Source organism: Palaemon carinicauda, chromosome 14 (genome assembly GCF_036898095.1).
Source record: "Palaemon carinicauda isolate YSFRI2023 chromosome 14, ASM3689809v2, whole genome shotgun sequence".
NCBI lineage: Eukaryota > Metazoa > Arthropoda > Malacostraca > Decapoda > Palaemonidae > Palaemon > Palaemon carinicauda.
In genome coordinates this window covers 118,128,810-118,148,809 of record NC_090738.1, presented here as the reverse complement: position 1 = coordinate 118,148,809, position 20,000 = coordinate 118,128,810, and the positions used below count along the sequence as shown (strand labels likewise).

At 36.3% G+C, this 20,000-nt stretch overlaps 1 long non-coding RNA gene across 1 annotated transcript in view; it reads left to right on the top strand.

The window, feature by feature from the left end:
• The window catches only part of LOC137653236 (uncharacterized), a 327,333-nt gene that overhangs the window by 122 nt on the left and 307,211 nt on the right, over nucleotides 1–20,000 (top strand). The gene's annotated exons all lie outside the window — the stretch shown is intronic.

Here is a 20,000-nt window from a genome sequence, read left to right as displayed (position 1 = left end):
AAAAAAAAAAAAAACACCCTTTCCATATATCAACGGATACTTATACATCTACTGCCTACTTCATATCTCTGACCCTACTCCAACCCCATCTCATACCCCTCCTCCCTCTCCTCCCTCTCCTCCTTCCCCTCTTTCTCAACTTGACGCCAACCATGAATTCCTCCTCCCTCTCCTCCCTCTCCTCCTCCCCCTTCCCCTCCCCCTCTTTCTCAACTTGACGCCAACCATGAATTCCTCCTCCCTCTCCTCCCTCTCCTCCTCCCCCTTCCCCCTCCCCCCTCTTTCTCAACTTGACGCCAACCATGAATTCCTCCTCCCTCTCCTCCCTCTCCTCCTCCCCCTTCCCCTCCCCCTCTTTCTCAACTTGACGCCAACCATGAATTCCTCCTCCCTCCGGTCCGTTGCACTTGAAAGATGACGTTTTCTATATGCGAGCCATCGTTCACTTTCGTAACCTGAATGCTTTGTGAGAAACTGTTTTTCTTTCGCAATTTTTGTTGCGGTTTTTTCGCCGAAGAGTTGGCACTTATTCGAATGAGTTTACTTGGAAACATTCGCAATTTTGCAATTTCCTGCAGATATGATCATATTGACTATCTTTCCTTTTGAATTTGTGATCACCAAAGTCTGATGGAGATTATTGTAAATGAAATAGCTCTTATACTTTAAGGCTTATTGTCTCTTTTATGGGTAAATTAATCAATGCAAATGGTAATGTTATGCTTATGTAAACACGAAAGACCATTTATACCTAAAATATCATAGAATAAAAGGAAATATACCAAGATTGTGTTTTTTTGGGAAACTATAGAACTCGTGGATAGGGTCTGTAGACAAAATATAAGAGAGAGAGAGAGAGAGAGAGAGAGAGAGAGAGAGAGAGAGAGAGAGAGAGAGAGAGAGAGGAGAGAGAGAGAGAGAGAGAGGAGGGTGTGGTTGGGGCATGATCGGTTAGTGACAGATAGGAAAACAGATTGAGTAGCATACCAATTTGTATTAGGAAAAAAATTCTTAAGGAAGAGAGAGAGAGAGAGAGAGAGAGAGGAGAGAGAGAGAGAGAGAGAGAGAGAGAGAGAGAGAGAGAGAGAAAAGTGGGTTGGGGCATGATCGGTTAGTGACAGATAGGAAAACAGATTGAGTAGCATACCAATTTGTATTAGGAAAAAATTCTTAAGGAAAATGAGAAGAGAGAGAGAGAGAGAGAGAGAGAGAGAGAGAGAGAGAGAGAGAGAGAGAGAGAGAGAGAGAGAAAAGTGGGTTGGGGCATGATCGGTTAGTGACAGATAGGAAAACAGATTGAGTAGCATACCAATTTGTATTAGGAAAAAATTCTTAAGGGAAATGAGGAGAGAGAGAGAGAGAGAGAGAGAGAGAGAGAGAGAGAGAGAGAGAGAGAGAGAGAGAGAGAGAGAACGTTATATTACGTGATAATATTTCACTACAATTAAATTCCAGTTCATAGGACTTTGATATGGACTTTGTGATGCTAATTTGGAAACGTCCTTGTCTGGCGATCTGTCGGACTGCGGTTCGAGTTCCACTCATGCTCGATAGTTTTTTTAATTTCTGCAACCTCACCTTCCTTGTGAGCTAAAGAATGGGATTAAGGGAGCCTATAGGTCATCAGAAGCCATTGCTTGACCCTGCCTGGTCCTAGCTGGGGTGGAGAAGGGGCCGGGGCGCTGACCATATGTATATATGATTAGTCTCTAGGGCATTGTCCTGCTAGTTAGGGAATTGTAATTTTCCCTTGCCTATGCCACTCATGAGTGGCCTTTAAACTTTTTTAATATAAAATTCTAAAGAGTGAGTCTCATCGCGAAATTTATGTCATTAAATGGTTGATTTGGAGTTTTCTGGCATCATGACATCGAAGGTAATTGACGCCGAAATTTATATTGTGTCAACGGTAATTTAGCGGAGTACCTTTTTAAAGTAATTTACCTCTGGCAACGAAGTTAGAGGGAGGTTATGTTTTCGCTCGTTTGTGTGTTTGTGTTTGTGTGTGTGTGTGTGTGTTTGTGTTTGTGTGTGAGTGTGTGTGTGTTTGTTTGTTTGTGAACAGCTTCCTGGCCACAATTTTATTTGTAGAGTAATGAAACTCTCAGGAATTAACTGTTATGTAAAAAGCTGGAAATGATTAAATTTTGGAAGGTGAAGGTCAAAGGTCCCGGTCACGGTCAAGCAAAATATCCAATTCACGTAATCAGCCATGAGTTTGAACATTGTTACCACACAGACTTCAAGCTTGGTTCATATTTGAGTGTATGAAAATTCACGCCAATTAATGCATGTTAAGGTCAAAGTTGAGCAAAAGGTTGAGAAATAAGCTGCCGCGGTGGAGGTATGCGCTCTACTGAGTGCCCCTCGAGTTATTCCTGTCTTCTGCGTGATTTTCAATTGTTAAGCGAAGTTTGAAAGGACACCTTCGAGACATTTTCAGAATCAAGCTGTTTATCTATTATAAATGTTTTAAAACAGCCTATGTCACCTATAGTCAATTCTTCGTAGTTAGGCAGATTTGCACCGACTCGCAAGGGTGTCCTTTTAGCTCGGAAAAGTTTCCTTATCGCTGATTGGTTGGAAAAGATAATTCTGACCAATCAGAGAGCAGGAAACTTTTCAGAGCTAAAAGGGCACCACTGCGAGTCAGTGCAAATGCGCCTCATTAAAAAGATTGAGTATAGTTAATTGTCAGAGAATAATAAAGAACTGGAAAACAGGGAATCAAAAGAAGAATTCCACAACATATGTTTTGGGTAAAGTGATTAATGGGAATTACTGTGTAGGCCTTCACCCAACCGATTCTTTGACCTGAGTTAAGCCTAAGCCAATGGACAACGAAGGCAATATTAATTAACTCGTAACAGACAGCCATCTTATGCCGCTTGGTTTTTACAGATAAATATGTTTGCCAACAGAAAATCAAATACATTGCGGACATGGAATACTATATATAACATTGTGGTCATTTCCAGAGTTATTTTTATGATGTGCAACTATGTTAAGTTTTTTCAAACGGGGCATGCCATCTAAAAATATTTATGAAATAGAAAATAAACTACGTTATTCATCTCTTGTTAGAATTGATTGTAAGTTTATGTTAAAAATTTTGGATTACTTCTTCCAGGGGATCACTTATTAATGTTAAATAAGTAAATTTAGAAACACAAGGTTGAAGTACATTTCCTCTAAATATATGTTTCTCCATAAGAACTATTACATTTGCCTTATCAGATATTGTGGTATGCAATTCACTAGTATTTTTAGATATTTTGTGGCCGTTAGAAAAGTTTTGGGAAATTACACAAGTTTACAGATCCCCTTACAGAATATATTAGGCCTTTTGCTATGCCGATATTACTTTGAGGCATCTTCTTGTTTATTTCAATTCCAACAAATAAATACAGAAGCAATATTTGTTTTACAATTTTTGTAAGCTGCAATTATTGTTATCATTTTATAACTTTTCCAAACCTTCGATGATTATCACATCTTTTCTGTGTTGATCTTGAATAGACTTCATTAATGATCTCCAATTAATTTATATCCTTTACAAAGTTACGATGATTATCCCCATAACCGTTAACCTTTTCGTAACCTATGCATAATTATCATCATCCGTCCACCCTTGATTTATTCCTACTTCTCTCATCGCCCTTGTGTCTGCACTTCCGCAACCTGCATTCCCTTCCAGACCTGCACTGGCATCATTCCAGAATTCCCTAAACCTGCTCTGTCGATAGTTAGAGGCTGCAGCATCCAGCCTCTTTTGGACCTTCGCAGATATTTTGCCAACACCCGCCACGTTTTTGGTTACGAGTGGTGCGTCAAGCCTCGAGAAGTTCGTTAGAGAAACGAGATTTGTTTGTAAATGTCTGTGTGTTTTGGAGAGAGAGAGAGAGAGAGAGAGAGAGAGAGAGAGAGAGAGAGGGCGCGCGATGGGTGATTTGATGGTAATATGATTTCGTATCGTAATCACAAGTCAGTATGTACAAGAAAGAAAAAGTGGTTGAACTTGTTTAAGTGAGAGAGAGAGAGAGAGAGAGAGAGAGAGAGAGAGATGGGTAATTTGATGGTATTATAATTTTTTATCGCAATTACAAGCCAGTAATGTATAAGAAAGAAAAATTGGTTGAACTTGTCTAAGTGAGATATATATATATATATATATATATAGAGAGAGAGAGAGAGAGAGAGAGAGAGAGAGAGAGAGAGATGGATAATTTGATGGTAACATAATTTCGTATCGCAATCACAAGCCAGTAATGTACAAAAAAGGAAAATTGGTTAATTTTGTCTGAGAGAGAGAGAGAGAGAGAGAGAGAGAGAGAGAGAGAGAGAGATGGGTAATTTGACGGTAATATGATTTCGAATTGTAATCACAAGTCAGTATTGTAAAAAAAAAGGAAAATTGGTTGAACTTGTCTGAGAGAGAGAGAGAGAGAGAGAGAGAGAGAGAGAGAGATGGGTGATTTGATGGTGATATGATTTCGTATCGTAATCACAAGTCAGTAATGTACAAAAAAGAAAGAGTGGTTGAACTTGTTTAAGTGAGAGAGAGAGAGAGAGAGAGAGAGAGAGAGAGAGAGAGAAAAGTTTATATGAACATTTAATGCTTCATAAAAATGCGTTTAAAAATCTATGTATGTGTGGGACCATGAAATAATTGTGAAAAGGAAAATTAGAAATTTAACTAGATCAGATCTTCTCTAATTACTCTAATTACATTTTTTTCAGAATAATGTACATAAATAGCGCACCGGTGTTTATCTAAATAGATTAGATATTTACATTTCGATATGGGTCTCACACCCACGTCAGACAACTAGCCTTCGCCTTGCAAACTTCCACAATTTCCCTTAACCTCAGTTTAAGCACAATTTCAATGTACTAGTTTCATAATATTTTAGGTCTAAAAATATCAGGATTAATTTAAAAAGAATATCCACTTATTAAGACGTTAACCTTTGTGTTTCTCTTGGATTTCCTTTTTATTTTACCGAGGCTATTTTTCATGTACCTAATTCATTACATCCGCCAAAGAAGTTGGAAGGAGCTTATGTTTAACCCCCTTTTTGTGTGTTTGTTTGTGAATAGTTTCCTGGCCACAATTTTCATCTTAGAGTATTGAAACTTTCAGGGATTAACTGTTATTTAAAAATCTGGAAATTATTAAATTTTGGCAGGTCAAGGTCACGGTCAAGCAAAATGTTAAATTCACATAATCAGCTATAAGTTTGATCATTGTTGTCACGCAGTCTTCAAACTTGGTTCATATTTCACTTTATAAAAATCTACGCCAATTAATACATGTTAAGGTCAAAGGTCAAGGTCAAGGTCGAGAAATAAGCCGTAGCGGCGAAGGTCTGTATTCTGCTGAGTGCTCCACTAGTTAAGTAATGAAATATATTTTAGATTGTAACCCTGTCATATAACATTTGGCATAGTTTGTCGATCATACCATGTGAGTGTTTTTATTCCATTTTGTAAGTTGTTTTGATTTTTCTAGGCTTCTTTTCTTTTTAAGTTAATTTCATCTCTTGGTCAAAATGTAAGGCATCAATAATGTTTTTTTGGTTCTTCAAGTGTTGATTCAATCAGCATACTTCAAATGTCAATTATTTATCTCTCGTTTAGTCTCATTAGAATATTCCTTAGTTAAAATATTGTTCTCTTATTATGAAGATTTGCTATTAGTGTTTCCCTCAATTAATAGAAAAAAAAGAAAAATATGAAAAATATTATTAATGTCCGGACATTTTGGCTTACCTATAAAACCGGAGGTAACTGAAAGGTGGTCGCACACTGAATGCCCATAAACCGTTCAAATACTCGTATATGTTTCTGTGCGAATAAATTTCTCCTGGAATTCTGGCACTGAGGTAAAATTCTAACATTCCAACACCAGTTCGAAACATATAATGTTCCACAGACCTTTGAATAATTATTGGTGGTATAATAATCGTAAGGTGTTTCTATTTGTTTGTTGCTAGTCATATTCACAAAACAACTTGTTGGTGGCCGATGTGGTAACGTCCCTGATTGATGAACGCCAGATTGGGGTTCGAGTCCCACTCAAATTCTCTAGTTCCTTTGGTCGCTGTAACCTTTCCATCCTTGTGAGCTAAGGATGCGGGTTTTGGGGGAGCCTATAGGTCTATCTGCTGAGTCATCAGCAGCCATTGCCTGGCCTTCCTTGATCCTAGCTTGGATGAAGAGAGGCTTGGGCGCTGATTATTATTATTATTATTATTATTATTATTATTATTATTATTATTATTATTAATTGCTAAACTTCAACCCTAGTTGGGAAAACAGGATGCTATAAGCAAAGGGGCTCCAACAGGGAAAATAGCCCAGTAAGGAATGGCAACAAGGAAAAATGTAATATTTTAAGAACAGTAACATTAAAATAAATATCTCTTATATAGATTATAGAAACTTTAACAAAACAGGAGGATGAGAATTATGATAAAATAGTGTGCCCGAGAACTCTAACCCAAGACAGTGGAAGACCATGGTACAGAGGCTATGGCACTGCCCAAGACTAGAGAACAATGGTTTGATTTTGGAGTGTCCTTCTCCTAGAAGAGCTGCTTACCATAGCTAAAGAGTCTCTTCTACCCTTACCTAGAGGAAAGGGTGGCCATTGAACAATTACAGAAGAATTACTTGGTAATCTCAGTGTTGTCAGGTGTATGAGAACAGAGGAGAATAGGTAAAGAATAGGCCAGACTATACGGTGTGTGTGTGTGTGTGTGTGTGTGTGTGTAGGCAAAGGGAAAATTAACCGTAACCAGAGAGAAGGATCCAATGTAATACTGTCTGGCCAGTCAAAATACCTCATACCTCTCTAGCGGTAATATCTCAACGGGTGGCTGGGGCCCTGGCCAACCTACTACCAGTATATGGTCAGTCTCTAGGGGAATGCCATGCTTTCTAGGGCAGTATCACTGCCCCTGACCTCTGCCATTCATGAACGGCCTTTAAACCTTTAAACAGTCATAAAGAGACTAGCCAGAAAAAGAGGAGTGTAATTCTAACCACAACATGACGAGGGTTAATTTAGTATTTATCATTGAAATTTTATTATTTTTATAATAAGTGGAAAGAAGTCTGTATGTTGTTAGTTACATATAATATAGAAATACCGTGCGAAGATTTATAAGACCTGTAACGTGTGATAGTTTATAAATGGCACTAGTGAATTCTCATGATGAAAGGAAACTCATAAGTGTTAGATGGAAATGGAGGCAGGCCTCTGCTGTATCCAATGTGACCCAAAGAATAATAATTAATCTAAACTAAAACTTATTTATTTTCTTGACACTTAACTTGTTATTTTATATATATAATTACTATAATTATTGTGAAGGCCACTTCATGATGGAAACCTTCTTTACTGTACGTTCCTCAGTTCGTTCTTTCCTCTTGTCATCATCTAATGGCGACAAATATTCATCTCCTCACCTCAGACACGACTGTCCCATTAGGGAATATGAAGTTCTTGCCATTCTGTGCCTAGAAGTTTTCGGCAACTTCCTGGATTTTTGTTTTGCATAAAAGAGGAATAAAACTTAGGAAAACTTAAGAAGTTTGAAATATTAACGTAGTACAAAGCATTCTCAAAGACATCCAAGAATTAAATGTTTCTCATAAAGTTGAGGCGTTTCATGGTTCACAAACATCATGGTGAAAATAGTCTCTTTTTTTTTCTTCCTTAAAAAGCAATCATTACCTTAGACACGAACGTTGTCATTCTTGTTCTTAGATCTCTCGGATAAGGAATTTTCCTTTCCAGATTTCGAAAGACACCATTTTTTTTTTTCATTTTTTCATTTAGACTGATTTACTCAAAACTGGATACTTTACAATGCTTTAAGATTGGAGATATGTTATCAATTGACTGAAAAAGGATATTTCATATTTTTAATAGGTATATCTTCATAATTCTTTTTTTTTATTGATATGTTATCAACTGACTGAAAAAGGATATTTCATATTTTTAATAGGTATATCTTCATAATTTTTTTTTTATTGATATGTTATCAACTGACTGAAAAAGGATATTTCATATTTTTAATAGATATATCTTCAGAATTCATTTTTTTTATTGGTATGTTATCAATTGACTGAAAAAGCATATTTCGTATTTTTAATAGATATATCTTTAGAATTCATTTTTTTTATTGGTATGTTGTCAACTGACTGAAAAAGCACATTTTGCATTTTAATAGATATATCTTCAGAATTCTTTTTTTTTTCTTTATTGATATGTTATCAACTGACTGAAAAAGCATATTTCATATGTTTAATAGATATATCTTCAGAATTCTTTTTTATTGATATGTTATCAACTGACGGAAAAAGCATATTTCGTATTTTTAATAGATATATCTTCAGGTTTTTTTTTTTTTTTTTTTTTTTTTTTTTGTTATCAACTGACTGAAACAGCATATTTCGTATTTTTAATGGACATTTCTTTCTGAATTTTTTTTTTCGGTCGATTTATTGGAAACTAGAAGGGCACTCAGTAGAGCGCAGACCTCCGCCGCAGTAGCTTATTTTTCGACCTTTTGTTTGACTTTAACCTTGACCTTTGACCTTAATATGTATTAATTGGCGTGAATTTTCTTACACTCAAATATGAACCAAGTTTGAAGTCTCTGTGGCAAGACGTCCAAACTTATGACTGATTATGTAAATTGGACATTTGCTTGACCGTGACCTTGATCTTCCAAAATTTAATCATTTCTAACTTTTTACTTAATAGGTAATCCCTGCATGTTTTATCATTTTACGATTAAAATTGTGGTCAGGAAGCTGTTCACAAAGAAACACACAAACAGGCACACAGGGGTGAAAACATAACCTCCTTCCAACTCCGTTGTTAGAGGTCAATATACTTAATGATGAAGGTAATTTTACTTGGACACGCGACTGACAAGATATATTTCTTATATTTAATGGATTTCACTTTTATTTCGATTTCCTGTTAACTGATATGTTTAGCTGATTGATATTAAGAAAATGCTATCTTGGTACTTATAACAGAAAAAAATGTATTAAACTAGTGTTATAATTCTCGTCTTAATCATGTATATTTCCCAAGTGCTGTAGTTTTTCGGGCATAATTCGTTTTGACAAACTTTACTAAGAATATAAATCTTATATATTCTTTATTTATGCTCGCCTATTTCATATGGTTTATGATTTTTTTTTATTTTGTTATACTAATGTACGCGACCCGTAAAAAATGACGGCTAAATATATAGATAGATATGTACACACACACACACACGCCCCCCCCCTCTCACCAGGGTAGGACTACTCCTACCCCCCCCCCCATCTGAGTGACGTGAAGAGCTGAGCGTGCGTGATCGGAAAGAAATATCTGAGCGGTGATACCTTAACGTGGTGAAAGGGTTTGCGTATTGCCATGATCAGCAAGGCTGTGCTAGTCAGGGCCACCCATACTAAGTTGGTTTGCTGTGAGCTATCAGACAAGTCTTCCACCATCACCAATCCGCAGTGGCCAGCGTCGAGATGATAACTGGCCAAAAGACATGTTTGAGGCGTATGTCCTTCACTGGAATAGAAATGGCTGCATTTGTTGTGTGTGTGTGTGTGTGTGTGTATATATATATAATATATATATATATATATATATATATATAATATATATATATATATATATATATTTATACACACACACATATATATATATATAATATATATATATATATTTATACACACACACATATATATATATATAATATATATATATATATATATATACACCTAGTTTAGGGGCTAGGGTTTGATCTCAGTTTGAGATAGAAATTTATTTTTGTTTGAGCACGATATTGTTTTTTTTCATCCATATGCATATATGTATATATACATATGTATATATATATATATATGGATATATATATATATATATATATATATAGCCAGACAGTTGCTCTTTATTATATAGGGGAGATCATTCAAATCCACCAATAAAGAACCTAAACAAGCCTCAGACTGCCCAGTCCCCTCACGCCAACCACCAAAAACTTTTCTTCCAGAAAATCTTTCGGAGAAATTGACACGAAGGAAATGCTGTCGAGTAGACGAGCGGGGGGTGGGGGGGGGGGGTGTCGTTCATGTAGTTCTGGGACATTCCTCTCCTCCATAAATCTAAACCCTCTGCTCTCAAAGGTCTCAAAGGTCAGGCCATATTGAGCGTGGACCTTTCGCCCTATACGCTGCTCGGAGGAGCAAGGTGAATAGCCATGCAAATTGATCGAGACCTGACACCTGATATTTCATCTTCCTTCTCCTCCTCCTTCTGATATCATCCTTCTATTCCATTTGTCTGATATTTCATCTTCCTTCTCCTCCTCCTCCTTCGCCTTCTGATTTCAACCTTCTATTCCATTTATTTATTACTTCCTTTATTAAGTACTCTTCCTCCTCCTGATTTCATCCTTCCTTTTCATTTGTCTGATATTTCATCTTCCTTCTCCTCCTCCTTCGTCTTCTGGTTTCAACCTTCTATTCCATTTGTTTTTTACTTCCTTTAGTAAGTACTCTTCCTCCTTCTGATTTCATCTTTCTATTACATTCGTCTGATTTTTCATCTTTCTTCTTCTCCTCCTCCTTCTTATTTAAACCTTCTTTTCCATTTGTTTATTACTTCCTTTAGTAAGTACTCTTCCTCCTCCTTATATTATCCTTTTATTCCTTTTCTTTATTACTTCCTCAAGTAAGTATTAATCTTTCTTCTCTTCCTCTTCCCGAGTTCACCTTTCTACGCCTTTTCTTTATTCCTTTTTTCCAGTAAGTATAGTGCTTTGCGTACATACGTAACCAGACGTAGAATAATGTATGATTTTTTTCTTCTTCAAAGTAATAGCACATAATATGAATTTGTTATACTCCATCTTATTTGTCATAATTATCTACATGTGTAGATACATTTCAGTGAGTAAGCATTATACATTATGTTACAGAATTAGATTCGTACCTTTAAATTTAATACAGTTGTGTAATCCAGGAAGTAGGTTCCAACTAAACGCCAAACCTTAAAAACAATCTCCCCATTTAATAATGTTTATTGACAAATGAGAAGAGAACAACAACAACGATAGTTAATGATTTCGTTTTCAACTGAGATTGAATCTTGGGTACATTCTGGTACCTTTCATGTTTCATCGGAAATATATTGTGTTGCAATCGCGAACGGAAAAATTCTGTGACCAAATGGATAATTAGACAATAATGCTGTGGCCTGATTGGTAACGTCTCTGCCTGGTGTTTGCCAGTCGGGGGTTCGAGTCCTGCTCAGCCTCGTTAGTGCCATTAGTGTCTGCAACCTTACCATCCTTGTGAGCTAAGATTGGGCGGGGGGGGGGGGGGGGGTTGGGGGAGCCTATAGGTCTATCTGGTGAGTCATCAGCAGTCATTGCCTGACCCTCCCTGGTCCTAGCTTGGGTGGAGAGGAGGCTTGGGCGCTGTTCATATAATATATTGTCACTCTCTAGGGCATTGTCCTGATTGCTAGGGCAATGTCACTGTTCCCTTGCCTCTGCCATTCATGAGCGACCTTTAAAACCTTTAAACCTTTAAAGTGGGGTTCAGGAGGGAGGGTATAACTCAGGATAATAGTCAAAGAGTTTTTGACATCTAACATTCATATAATATCCATTGAGAAAATAACATTTATAGGGAAATTGTATTTCATCATCAACATGACCATCTCACATGAAGTAAATAACAATCAGCTGATCTCTGTTCCTTTCCCGGATATAAGATCTACACAACTCTTGCAATTCTTTTTAAAACCTATTCGATTACCTTGGCAGTTGTGACGCCTGTTTCGTTGCATTCAGTCAATCAATCGAATAATGCTGTATGAATGCACATCTATTCTGGTAAACAATCACTTGAGGTTTAAATTCAAAATGGCGAGCAGTCACTTAAGGGTTAAATCCAACACATGAGCAGTTCAAGAATTGCTTTTCAGAATGGAAACAGACAGGATATTCCTCAAGGTCAGTCTCTTGTTGTGTTATTGGCGATTGTGATGATCTTCGTCTCGATTCTGACGTGGTCTTTAAAAGATATAAAAGTAGAATGGGTGGAAATGACATATTGAAATAAAAACCAAAATCAATTTTGTCACCAAACCAATTTGTTATATATTGAGCCCTGCCACCAATTTGCACTGGCCAGCGTGGTGAAGAAAACTGGCTAAACACCAGACTTTAATATGTCTGAGGACTTTGTCCTGCAGTGGACTAGAAACGGCTGCATTTTTTGAGACCCGTAGATTATAAGTGAAATTTTAAAGTTTACAATTAATATATAATAGAATTTCAATAGATATGAGAAACAGTTACAAGACCAAAGTAAACGCAAGTAAAAATCAGGCAATCCCTTCTCGATTGATTGCTAAATATTTACTATGGTTCCGATGATGTTTAACAGTAACGAATCAGGGTTTGTTTCTTTTGGGTGTTATTTTTTATTTTTTTTTATTTATTCTTTTTTTGTGGGTTTGAACGAATTTGATACTGACGTACGAAGACATACATAATTGTAAATCACAAGTGAATTTCTGCCCCCTTACATGAAGATAATGATTTTGAAAAATAAACCAAATCAGGAAAATCATGTTCATAAAGGTAGTCTAACCTAACCTTTAATAACCTGACCTCTAGCCTAAAGGGCACTGATTCTTAACGAAGTGGTTGTGGTGCGGGGGTATCGGGGTGTGCCCTTTGAACATCTTGAAAATGTCAAAATCGGTGCAATTATATGAAAACATATGAAAACACACCAGGAAAACCATACTGATAAGGCGTGAAAGGACCTGATATACGACGTAGCCAAGAGAGGACCCGGGTTTTAGACAACAGCGATGTAACCCGAAGCTGTTTGGCTAGAAGATCTACCTGATCACGATTCTGAGGCTGGATAATGCAAATACTATGTAACAATGGAAGCTATTCGTTTGATTCAAGCATTTATTTATAAGCAATGTCATAAAGATAGAATGTTTCCTTAACTTTATGAAGACGGCATTAAACTATCATTATTTTACGTTATCCTCCTGCTGTGCTAAACTAAGAATATTTTAACAATTCGTTGCTCATGATGGAAAACATGGAAGTGGTGGCAGTATGAAGTATGATACCAGAAGACGCCAGTTTTAACGTCCCTCGGGCGAGAAAAAAAGTGATAAACCCCCCTGTATATTGGGATCAGAGTTCCTTTCTATGCTTGCCGAACAAGCAGATAGTAAAGTGTGAATTAAAAGTTTAATATTCCAGTAAAAAATAAAAAACTGCTAAACCTTACAAAGGATTACTCCTTCTCGGGTGTTTATCCAGAGAGGAAAGAATAAGAAATAGAAAATGAGGTTTTGGAGGACCGAACTTAAGGGTTTAAGTGAAAAGTGATTGGTGGACCCCTTAGACTTCAGCTACAGGCTCCTACAGGTCCAGTTATCCATTCATCAAGATCGCCCCATTCAGCTGTTTTGCTGCATACTCTTACTCCTCCGGTGGGCTGCCTAACGGCATCGAACCAATGATCTGGAACATCATAAAAGAGTTCATGTGAGTTTGCCGCTAACATTAGCTGATCACAGTAGGACCACATATACTGATTCAGAGAATTGAGCTCCTTGTCAACGCCTTGCCTAACAAAATGCTACTAAAGCAACAGAAGGAAACGAGTGGTAATAGATCAAGAAGGCCCAAAGAGCCAGAAGAAAGGATGAGTGAGTTAATCCAAAGGACAAACATTTCTCCAATTTCTGTGCCCTAGACGAGGCACCTTGTAAAACACGTGGTTCCTGAAAATAGAGAAATTAGTTTTCAAAATGTACAAAAATGCTTTAAAGGACGGAAAGAGGTAGTTTATCCATGATTCTGCAGTTGAAGGATAAATGTGGCTGTTGTGTTTTTCTCCGAAGCCTCTACTTGTCAGGGGAAGAGGCTTAACAATGAATACGATACAGTATACAATATATATATATATATATATATATATATATATATATATATATATATATACTGTATATATATACACACACATATATATATAAATTATATATATATACATATATATATACTCTCTCTCTCTCTCTCTCTCTCTCTCTCTCTCTCTCTCTGTATATATATACATATATATATATATATATATATATGTGTGTATATATATACATATATGTGTATATATACATATATATATGTATATATATATATATATATATATTATAGCCTACCTCTGCGCACTTGATACCTTGTTTTCTTTGTAATATTAAACCACAACGATAGGCAGAACAAAAAGATGATAAAATTATACGTTAAAGAAAAAATTACGAAGGAAAGAGAGGTGACTGATTTATGTAATTTGACGCCAGTAAACAATGAATCAACTAATCAGATTTTGTTTACACAGAAAATGTTGCTTAGCAACATGATGATTGCGATACTATGAGATGATTGCGAGGATATGATAAAAAACAAATTGTTAATTTATTTATAAATTTAATTATCAGTCCAAATATTTCTTAAAAAGTTATTGATAGATCTAAACGAATATGTTTGGTTACTCACAAGATATCCCAAAAATATTTTTTTTAACTTGCCTGTTTGGCAAACTGTCTGCATGAGAAGTTCTAAGAAGTGCTGTAAATTTGGGATTTGTGAACCAAATATGAGTTTATTCGAAGTTATGATGGATTTTATATTTGTGGTTATTTCAGGGATTATGAGAATATGTGCACTGTAAGATTTCTATTATTATCACTTTTATCTAAAGAGTTCTAAAAAATATTTGACAACTCGGAGATCTCTAAAGAACTAACTTCATCTTCATATATTTCTCTCTCTCTCTCTCTCTCTCTCTCTCTCTCTCTCTCTCTCTCTCTCACAATATGTATTATATTCAGTCCACTTTCAGGTTATCATTGGATAACTAATTTTAATTTTTTACGAGGACACTAATGGTTCTGTTCTTTCAGTCTTTTACTTCTCATCTATTCCATTTGGCCTCTTTTAACTGTTCATCTTCATCAAGAAATAAAAAATGAAGAAAAAAGTTTAGATCAACTCCGAGGGGATCATCGTTTTAATCTTTTTTTTCTCAAACTCCCGATAGACGTCGAAAAATTCGGTATTAGTTAAAGGTCTCGTGACAGTATCAGATACCTGAACCTTTTCTCGTTTTTTATTTTTTTTATTTTTTTTATTTATGGTTTAGCCATCTTATGATTTAGGTATTTCTTGAAGTCAGGTTACTGGAGGTTTTATCTCAGATGGAGAAGCTTCAGTCGAACAGAAGTATCGGTAGATATAATTACAAGTTATATGGTTTTAAGATTTACGACAATAAATAATGTATATCTGATTTTCACAGCTTATATAGATTTCTTTAAAGGTTCTGATTCTTTTTTTAATTTTAAAACAGTTTAAAAGACTATTTCTAATATCGATAGAATGAACCAATTTACAAGTAATTTACATGAAATAATTTCAATTTAAGAAAATAACATCCCATGATGTATATCTGATTATGATTATTTAGCTTAAAATTCTTATATAATTTTTTAGGTATGATTTAAACTATGCATACCTAAAAGCATATTTTCGACATTGATGCCTATAGTTGTACGACGCCAACTAATTCCCAATGCTCAGTCCTTCAAATATGAACAAATCTTTGCATCAGTACTAATTGTAATAGTAACAGCCACGCGAGATGTGCAAGATTTCTGCTTGCACGAGATGCTAATTACGATTACGTATAGTATGAGTAGAGATAATATTATCTCTGTACCTTTCCAGTAGACATTCCGGCATGGTGGCACCAACCACGTCTGTTTTGTGTGGCACACTGTAGGTGATAGTGTGGCAATAGTTGCTTTTCTTTCAGCCTTCTGCTTCTGTTTTGTTCCCTGCGGTCTCTTTGTACATGACTGTGAGCCTTCTTGGACCTTATAACTCTCTGTGTTAACTTAAAAACAATTCCATAAGCCTTGCTTTATAAGAATCTCAAACAATATGGAAAAGTCTCGTTAATATATCAATGATATGAGTAACGATAATAATGATAAGCAGTTCTTTTATGAGAAAGACACTCCAAAATCAAACCATTGTTCTCCAGTCTTATGTAGTGCTATAGCCTCTGTACCATGGAATTCCACTGTCTTTGAGTAGAGTTCTCTTGCTAGAGGGTACACTTGGGCACTATTCAATCTTATTTCTGATCTTAATTTTCTTTTTAGAAGTTTTTAAAGTTTATCTATTTTAATTTTGGTACTGTTATTAAAATGTTTTTGTTTTACTTCTTCATTACTTTGCTTGTAGTTTATTTCTTTGTTTCCTTTCCTCGCTGGGCTATTTATCTCTGTTGGAGCCCTTGGGCTTATAGTATCCTGCTTATCCAACCAGGATTGTAGCTTGGGTACTACTACTACTACTACTACTACTACTACTACTACTACTACTACTACTACTACTACTACTAATATTATTGTTATTATTATTGTTACTAGATAACAATGATGATAATGATATTGATAACTCCTTTCCCAAAGCCACTTAGATCTGCGTCTGAGAAGTTTGGAGGGTCTCGTCCTGAGGGGAAAACTCTGATCTTAATTAGTGATCAAGAGTTGTCTTAAGTTTACCAGTTGAGTTGTAATTGTCTTTTTATTTTACTGTTCTCAATACCTTTCGTTTTATCTTTTTTTTTTATCTTGGGTAAAGACTTTCGACGATCAGTATGTTCAGATCTTCAATGTTGATTCGTTTTACTGATGGAGCTAAATCTCTCTCTCTCTCGCTCTCTCTCTCTCTCTCTCTCTCTCTCTCTCTCTCTCTCAGATCACATGGCACTTCTCTTTTTATTCTTTTTAGAACATCTGACTCTCTCTCTCTCTCTCTCTCTCTCTCTCTCTCTATCTATCTTTTATTTTTAGATTACCTGCCCCTTCTCTCTCTCTCTCTCTCTCTCTCTCTCTCTCTCTCAGATTACATGGTCCTTCTCTTTTTATTCTTTTTAGAACCTCTCCCTCCCCCTCTCTCTCTCTCTCTCTCTCTCTCTCTCTCTGTCATTTTTAGATTACCCGGCTCTCTCTCTCTCTCTCTCTCTCTCTCTCTCTCATTTTTAGATTACCCGGCCCCCTCTCTCTCTCTCTCTCTCTCTCTCTCTCTCTCTCATTTTTAGATTACCCGGCCCTTTCTCTCTCTCTCTCTCTCTCTCTCTCTCTCTCAGAGTACCTGGCCTTTCCCCTGTCCTTCTCTCTCTCTCTTTCTCTCTCTCTAAAAACTTAGCTCTCAGGAGGGTAAACATTTTCCCATGTGGAAATAATAGTTCATAAATAGGGAAAAGTCGAGCTTATCTAGTCGAGAAGTTCAATATGGACCACAGCTGGGGGCGAAGGATCTCGATCTATAAAGATTTTAAAGATGGGCAGACAAAAGGTTTGAAGTCTGTAAGAGCCACAGGGATATGGAGAACCCTGCCATTATTCATATATTATTTTCACTTGATCGATGAAGTAATTGCTTTATCAGTAACGGGTGCTATAGAAGCTGTGCAGGGACTCTCTCTCTCTCTCTCTCTCTCTCTCTCTCTCTCTATATATATATATATATATATATACATATGTCGTTTATTTCAGTCTGAGTATCACATGTTCCTGTGAGATTTACTTGCATACACAAACACACACACACACGCACGCGCGCGCGCGCACACACACACACACACACACACACATATATATATATATATATATATATATCTACGACTTAGACTTATTGAAATGAGCACCCTTTTGCAAACTTTACCAGTAATTTAGAAAATTGATAATAAATTTTTTTGCTTTATTTTTTGATTTTCGTGTCGTGCATAAAACCAGGAGTTTGACATGAAAGAAAGGAAATATTTGATGTTATTTTCATCACACATTCCATAAAATTTCTTTGTTAATGGAGAAATTATAGACAAAGATTTTTGCTGACTAAATATATATATATATATGTTTATTACCTAAAATTATGTAATGCTTCTAAGAATGGTTTTCATTATTCGAAAATCTGTTAACACCCATTTCCTCAAGCACATGTTCCAGCCCGCCACCATCCCCCGTGGATGCATTCCTGCAACCTGAATTCCTTTTATGTCTAGACTGGCGTTCCTCTAAATTTCCTAGCTGGCTATTTCGATGTTTTAGACTTCCGGCTTTGAAGCTATTTTGGATCGCTAAAGATTTATTGTTACACAAGTTTTAATTGCTGCTGTCAAAAACGAGTACCATTTTGGTTGCACTTCGTTCGTCATATATTGCAGGACCACTTAAGGCAGGTTGGTAACGTCTCTGCCTGGTGTTTGCCAGTCGGGGGTTCGAGTCCCGCTCAGCCTCGTTAGTGCCATTAGTGTCTGCAACCATACCATCCTTGTGAGCTAAGGTTGGGGGGTTTGGGGGAGCCTATAGGTCTATCTGCTGAGTTATCATCAGCCACTGCCTGGCCCTCCCTGGTCCTAGCTTGGGTGGAGAGGAGGCTTGGGCGCTGATCATATAATATATGGTCAGACTCTAGGGCATTGACCTGCTTGCTAGGCAATGTCACTGTCCCTTGCCTCTGCCATTCATGAGCGACCTTTAAACCTTTAAACTGTGTTCACATTAGAGACAGGTAGACAGACTGACAGATAGACAGTGAAATAGACAACGAGGCATTATAATGGGTAAGGTACTTCCTCCAGTGAAGCTTAACTGATGTTATGTATTTAACCGTAGAAGTCGTTTGTTTGTTTGTTTATTATTTTTTACTTCTGTGTCTAGCATCGCTGCGTTTAATGAAATATTGTGGATGGGTTGGCTATGTGCCAAAAGGAAACTTATTATATATATATATATATATATATATATATATATTTATATATATATATATATATATATATATCTTTTATGCGTTAGCTGAGTTTTGAGATTTCTAGCTGTAAGACGAAGGCTGTTTTCGATTACTTGATTCGCAATAATTTTTATATGTATGGGGGGGAACTTATATTGGCTTTTCAGATTTATTCTGTGTGAATATCTGATAATTTTCAATAAAAATTATCTCGTCTATATCATAAAGAGCAACGTCTCTCTGTCTCTCTCTCTCCCTCTCTCTCTCTCTCTCTCTCCTCTCTCTCTCTCTATATATATATATATGTATATATATAAATATATGTGTATATATATACACACATACACACACACACACATATATATATATATATATATATGTATATATACACAAACATGTATATATATATATATATATATATGTGTGTGTGTGTGTGTGTGTGTGTCTTTTCTCTGACGCTCAGCGGCATTGCGAGACGTATGACTTCATGATCAATCCCCGTTCCTCAGTTAGGAATAAGAGGGAGTAGACATACCCTGGTGAGAACTAGGGTTTGGGGTTACCCCAAGAGGTACGCTTGGAAATCACAATCACCCATAAATTGTCGAAATAGTCTGGTTGTAATTAGGGAAGGGGGAGGTGGGTGGGAAGGGTTGAATCTGAAGTCTTGTTAGAATATTAATGATATGAGTAATGATAATGATGATAAGCAGCTCTTCTATGAGAAAGACACTCCAAAATCAAACTTGTTTTCCAGTCTTGGGTAGTGCTATAGCCTCTGTACCATGGAACTCCACTGTCTTTGGGTAGAGTTCTCTTGCTTGAGGGTACACTTTGGCACGCTATTCAATCTTATTTCTGATCTTATTTTTCTTTTCAGAAGTTTTTAAAGTTTATTTATTTTAATTTGGGTACTGTTATTAAAATCTTTTATTTTACTTCTTCATTACTTTGCTTGTAGTTTATTTCTTTGTTTCCTTTCCTCACTGGGCTATTTATCTCTGTTGGAGCTCTTGGGCTTATAGCATCCTGCTTATCCAACCAGTATTGTAGCTTGGATACTACTACTACTAC